The sequence below is a fragment of the Camponotus vicinus genome, unplaced genomic scaffold (genome assembly GCF_025532165.1).
Source record: "Camponotus vicinus isolate PSW18456_S1 unplaced genomic scaffold, iyCamVici1.0 SCAF_1, whole genome shotgun sequence".
Classification (NCBI taxonomy): domain Eukaryota; kingdom Metazoa; phylum Arthropoda; class Insecta; order Hymenoptera; family Formicidae; genus Camponotus; species Camponotus vicinus.
In genome coordinates, this window is record NW_028141945.1 from 23,398,234 (window position 1) to 23,404,891 (window position 6,658).

The window sequence follows — 6,658 nt, forward strand, 5'->3', positions numbered from 1 at the left end:
AAACCTTCTATGACGCACTATGTGAACAGAGCACACTGAAATCGTGCGTGATGCGGAATGCGTGTTTGTGTATGTTTCTTAGCATCTGCTAACGGATTTTGATTTTGGAGCATCTGTCTCGTTTTGTATTTTTAATTACAAACTTTCAACAAAATAATGGATAAGAAGTTTATAGTACGTGAAACGATGAAGTATTTAATGAAAATATATCTCAGAAGTCCGATGCTGCATCATCGTAAAGAAAAATTAAGACAAACGTTAATAAAATTATTAGTATTATACATGAGTCTCTCAGAAAAGAAATCAAAAAGAAGTGTCTGGGTGAGGCCAATTTTCACTGTGAAACAACGACTTCTTCAAGGTGACAGTGATAATTAATGCGTAATGCGGAATAGCGCTGATTGGCTGCTCTATGACGCACTTTCTATTCCGCACGCTCTATTCCGTACAGTGTGATTTCACCCTTACACATCCGATTAGTAGCCCTCGAGCTGAGTAGGGATGTGTAATATTATGTCAACAATTGTGGCAATTGGAACACACTGTGTGTCACTGTGTGCACGAAAGTGTCTAGGGATATTGTAATTGGAAAGCACCCAATATTTTATGTATCATGAGCTAGAGAGAGAGAGAGAGAGAGAGAGAGAGAGAGAGAGAGAGAGAGAGAGAGAGAGCAGAATGAATACCAGAGTAGGCGAGATAGAAGTTCAGATGGCGTTACTGATCAACTTACTGTGGCAACTCTGGTGACAATTCTGCTTCTTTTGAAGGTCACTTCATTACCGACATTTATCGACTCAACTATACACTATTTTTCACCTTATTGTTTTGTTTTATTGATTTAATAATTTGTTGACACCGCTATTCATTTATAAAAAACATCTTTAAAAAATTATTATTCTTGGTATCGCAATATCAACTTGTCTTGTTATAATATTGTACAAATACATTTATTAATATAATACAGTTTGTCATTTATCGCGCATAACGCCACATTACTTATTTCGCGCATGCGCATTCAGTTTTGGCCAACACTGACATCAAAGGTGTCGACAGAGAGTTGCGCTACTGTATATGCTGTGCCTAAGCTACCCCTTTTTTTTTTTTTTTCGAGGGGAAATCCACCTTATGGACACCCCACCCGGACCTATTTAACGGTCCAGGCGGGGTAGTGCTGGGCTCCCCCTCCACCGCCCCGATAATCAGGACAGCGGCAGGCCTACCAGCTAAAACCTTCCGGGTCCTTCCTGACCACATATTGTTCTGCTCCCAGGAACCGCTCTCGCATCTAGGGGCTGAACGTGGTACGCGTTGTTCGCGTTCTTCCTCTTTTATTCTTCTCTCACCTGGGTTTATGTTCCTGTGATGCGTGTGTGTGTGTATGGGTGTGTGTCAGTTTGCATGTTGTGTATTTGTTTGTTTGTTTATTTGTTTGTTTGTTTGTGTGTGAGTTCCTTGCCTAAGCTACCCCTAGAAACAGAATAATACTTCGCGTCCCTAAATATCGCAAAATATCGCAATATAACTAAACCTAACCTAAGCTACCCATAGGTAGAGAATATTAAACTGCACCCTATAGTATGGCAAATTGTAGCTTTCGCATGAGTTGGCGCATGCGGAAATATCTGCTCATAAGCGCATGTGGGTAAGTCTGCTCATGCGTGTGCGTATTCGAATGAGCGCCTGTATGCGCATGCGCGGACTACTGCGTACGCGCGAAAGTCTGCGCATACGCGGACTACTGCGCATGCGCGAGTCTTTGCGCGTGCGCGGACTACTGCGTATGCGTATGAGTTAGGGTGCGTCCCGATGGAGAAAGAAATAGCGGAACGAAATAGTAACGGAAAAGTAACTATATAACGGCTAACCAATCAAAATTATTTCGTTCCGCCTTTACGTGGCCAATTTCCCCACGGCAAACATTTTACGGAACGGAACGGAAATGAAAATTATGTACTACATAATGTCATCATGTATTACATAGATATTGATTAACCATCATATAGTTCCTTTTCCGTTATTATTTTGATGCGCTATTTCTTTCTTTACTGAGACGCACTCTTTTACGGGTTCGTCTGCTCATGCGCGTAAGTTTGCGGGTTCGTCTGTATATGAGCGAACGACTGCGCATGCGCGTACATCAGCGCATGCGCGCGAGTTTGAGAATGCGTCTGTGCATACGGGTGTTTATTCGTATTAAGTTAGCCGGAAATTTTTCAGACAACCAAAAATCTCCTTATGGAATCGTTTGTATTTCGTATGAAGATGTTTGAAGTGTGATTAAAAACGTTTGTGAGTAATTAGAATAATTATAAAAAATTAATCAATTTTACAGTATGTAGTTAGCCAACATAACTAAATATTAAAACTTCTCCTTATGAATCGTTTGTATTTCGTATGAAGAATTTTGAAGTATAATTAAAAAGGTTTGTGAGTCATTCATTTAATTTTAATTAAATTTTTTTATATTGTGAAGTTAGCCGGAAGCTATATAAAATGGACGCCGTCCTGTGATTGGTCGATTTGCTTATGGTAAATACTAAAATTTTCTCAAGCGTACTGACTTTAAGTGTAAGCAAAACGAGCAAATTTATTTCTTTTGTAACTTTTAATCCATGACTAATTTATTATTAATTCCGCATAATCGCATAATATATCATGGATCGTGGATAAGCGTAGATAATTGAAATATGTTTTTCTATCAATAAATAAGTAAATCTTTTATAATTGTTTTATAATGTAGTCATCATTTAGAAAATGATCACAATTTGTGATTATGTATTTAATTGTTATTTTATATTCGCTTTCAAATAATAAACTATATAATAATAAAATTTATATAAAAAGATGGTAATATATGTAATCCAATTAATTATAATTGACAAAATAATTTCTTGTGAAAAAATAAAAGTAAAAAATATAGAAGAATTTTTTTTACAGCTTGTATAAAAATCAGTTTTATGCTAAGTATATTATAATTTTCTGGACTGTAGTAATATTTAATATATAATTTTTGCTATATAAATATATATTTCTGATATAAAATCTATTTCTACAGATAGTAAGATCGGCTGAGTTATGTCACAGAATATCGGAAGGCTTACATCAAAATGCGAGAGAGAGGAGATGGCATATATCAATATGAATCCATTGCTGATGTTGTAAGAGCAAAAATAGATATCTGTAGATTTTATTATTTTTGCATCCGAAAACTTGAAAGTTGCCCATGCCTTATCGGAAGTAAGTCTTCTTTTGTATTTTCAAATATATATAAGCGCACATTTTTAGCATATACTTTTATGTTATCATTTTTTTTGTTAATTATTATTGATTATTATTGATTACTTTGTTAATTATTGTCAATTTTTCAGATAGAAGCTAATATAGCCATAATAGATGAATACTACATAATATCTGGTGCAACTTGTTGTAGTAAATTGTAATGGAATCCGTAATGTTATGGGATTGATTCATAAATCAAAAGCACTTTGTCACAAATACAATATTCGTTTTCTTTCTGCCAATGTTTTCGTCAGAATTTTTATGTATATTATCGATCAAAACTTTTCATCACAATCATTTCACTCAAGCATTACCTGGACATAAAAAACAGAAATGTAATATTTTATTGTAGTATTGTATTAATATTACATATATATATATATATATATTCCATTACAATTTACTACAACAAGTTGCACCAGATATTATGTAGTATTCATCTATTATGGCTATATTAGCTTCTATCTGAAAAATTGACAATAATTAACAAAGTAATCAATAATAATCAATAATAATTAACAAAAAAAAAAACGATAACATAAAAGAATATGCTAAAAATGTGCGCTTATATATATATTTGAAAATACAAAAGAAGACTTACTTCCGATAAGGCATGGGCAACTTTCAAGTTTTCGGATGCAAAAATAATAAAATCTACAGAGATATCTATTTTTGCTCTTACAACATCAGCAATGGATTCATATTGATATATGCCATCTCCTCTCTCTCGCATTTTGATGTAAGCCTTCCGATATTCTGTGACATAACTCAGCCGATCTTACTATCTGTAGAAATAGATTTTATATCAGAAATATATATTTATATAGCAAAAATTATATATTAAATATTACTACAGTCCAGAAAATTATAATATACTTAGCATAAAACTGATTTTTTATACAAGCTATAAAAAAAATTCTTCTATATTTTTTACTTTTATTTTTTCACAAGAAATTATTTTGTCAATTATAATTAATTGGATTACATATATTACCATCTTTTTATATAAATTTATTATTATATAGTTTATTATTTGAAAGCGAATATAAAATAACAATTAAATACATAATCACAAATTGTGATCATTTTCTGAATGATGACTACATTATAAAACAATTATAAAAGATTTACTTATTTATTGGTAGAAAAACATATTTCAATCAGAGAGAAGAATGAGAGGTGTCATGGCCCGCTTTTAGGTGATCCCTGAAAGCGATACGCCCTCTGTGGACCTTAAAAACGTGCACCTAAACTACGAAGCCAAGGTGCACGAATGTTCTCAGAGGGTAACATATAAGGTGCACAATTTCTGGTTCTGTTCCGTGCTATGTGCACAAAATGACGGTAGCACCAGTGCTGTATAGCAAGACGCTTACGTATATTAAATAAATTTTTAATGAATTTTGTATGACTCTCTCTCTCTCTCTCATATATATATATATATAGAAATTTATTCATTATATGATTACAACACTTGAAAATAAGATATTTTATTAGGCTATTAATAAATAATTTATATATTTACAGAGAGAAAGTTTGATATTATTTTTAATGTAAAACGCGTACACATTTCTTAAGAATAAAAGTTCTAAATAATAAAGATGTATGTGTGTATATATATATATATATATATATATATATGTGGGTGGGGGTATGTGTGGTATGTACGTATGTATGTACGTATACAGGGCGATCCTGAAAAACGATCCGTCTATAAAATGACATATTCCTGACACCATTCTAAGACAATTTTTCCTTTACCAAAATTTGATTTGAAGCGTAGTTTTTGAATTATGAGCAAAAATAGTTAGTAAATCACGCGTCGGGTACAGAAGGCAGGCAGGAGCGGCGCGGCGTGCCGCGAGCGCGGGCGCAGCTGACCGCCCGACGGGTGATTATCACCGCATGAGTCGCTAACTATTTTATCTTATAACATAAAATTATGCTTTAAATAAAATTTTGGCAAAGAAGAAAATGTCTTAGAATTACGTCAGAAATACGTGTTGCTTAAAATAACGTTATTTTAATAATGAAAAGTTGTTCCGGATCGCCGGCCGTCCGACGTTGCAATCAGCTGATTGCTACACGCGATGTGTGTATGGCGGAGTGTGTGCGTAAGAGAGAGAGAGAAAGAGAGAGAAAGAGGGAGAGAGGGAGGGTAGGAGGGACAGACATTCATACACACGCACGCACTTTTTTTCTCGCTCTCTTTCTCTCTTTTACGCAACACTCATACACTCTCTCATTCAGTCTCTCACTCACACTCTCTCGATCACTCACTCACTCACTCACCTGCTTACTCACTTGCTCATTCACCTTGTAGCAGCGTAGCGAATCTTCATGCTATGTATTGTTGTATCTGCTGCACGGTTATGATTGCTAGAGATGCGCGACACATTGAAATTTTTTCGATTATTAGTCTCACACTCGATTGACACAATACAGATTACGCGATAACGAGTTTACTGTTTATTCACTCACTATTGATTTATCGATACCAAAAATTACTTTCAAAGAAACGCGAATGCAAACAGCACATGACTCGACGCGAAGCGACGGACCGCGGAGACTGCGCGACCACAAGAGTTATGTTGCCAGAAACGCGACACGCGACATCTAACAAACGACTTGCGCGTGGCGCGTGATTGACGCGAGATAAGACGAACGATCGGCTAAAACCTTCGCATTGCGAATGCGGTAGAAAACATGAAACGTATAATGACATACTTAAAAAATTAATTATTTATAATAAATAATTTATAATAAATAATTTATAATAAATAATTAATTTTTTAAGTATGTCATTATACGTTTCATGTTTTCTACCGCATTCGCAATGCGAAGGTTTTAGCCGATCGTTCGTCTTATCTCGCGTCAATCACGCGCCACGCGCAAGTCGTTTGTTAGATGTCGCGTGTCGCGTTTCTGGCAACATAACTCTTGTGGTCGCGCAGTCTCCGCGGTCCGTCGCTTCGCGTCGAGTCATGTGCTGTTTGCATTCGCGTTTCTTTGAAAGTAATTCTTGGTATCGATAAATCAATAGTGAGTGAATAAACAGTAAACTCGTTATCGCGTAATCTGTATTGTGTCAATCGAGTGTGAGACTAATAATCGAAAAAATTTCAATGTGTCGCGCATCTCTAGCAATCATAACCGTGCAGCAGATACAACAATACATAGCATGAAGATTCGCTACGCTGCTACAAGGTGAATGAGCAAGTGAGTAAGCAGGTGAGTGAGTGAGTGAGTGATCGAGAGAGTGTGAGTGAGAGACTGAATGAGAGAGTGTATGAGTGTTGCGTAAAAGAGAGAAAGAGAGCGAGAAAAAAAGTGCGTGCGTGTGTATGAATGTCTGTCCCTCCTACCCTCCCTCTCT

The 6,658-nt window shown here is 35.4% G+C and overlaps 2 long non-coding RNA genes across 4 annotated transcripts; one reads left to right on the forward strand and one right to left on the reverse strand.

The window, feature by feature from the left end:
• The first annotated feature begins 2,693 nt into the window (after positions 1 to 2,693).
• On the forward strand, positions 2,694 to 3,503 carry LOC145972305 (uncharacterized). 3 transcript variants are annotated; one of them, XR_014439128.1, is made up of 3 exons: positions 2,694 to 2,712; positions 3,059 to 3,240; positions 3,372 to 3,503. It is a non-coding gene; the product is annotated as an uncharacterized LOC145972305 (long non-coding RNA). The 3 variants fall into 3 exon arrangements; XR_014439125.1 differs by lacking the exon at positions 2,694 to 2,712 and adding an exon at positions 2,887 to 2,910; XR_014439126.1 differs by lacking the exon at positions 2,694 to 2,712 and adding an exon at positions 2,956 to 2,967.
• A 166-nt stretch (positions 3,504 to 3,669) lies between these two features.
• On the reverse strand, positions 3,670 to 4,445 carry LOC145972312 (uncharacterized). Its single transcript, XR_014439131.1, has 3 exons — positions 4,414 to 4,445; positions 3,884 to 4,067; positions 3,670 to 3,747 (listed from the first exon to the last, which is right to left on the reverse strand). It is a non-coding gene; the product is annotated as an uncharacterized LOC145972312 (long non-coding RNA).
• Between the last annotated feature and the right edge of the window lie 2,213 nt (positions 4,446 to 6,658).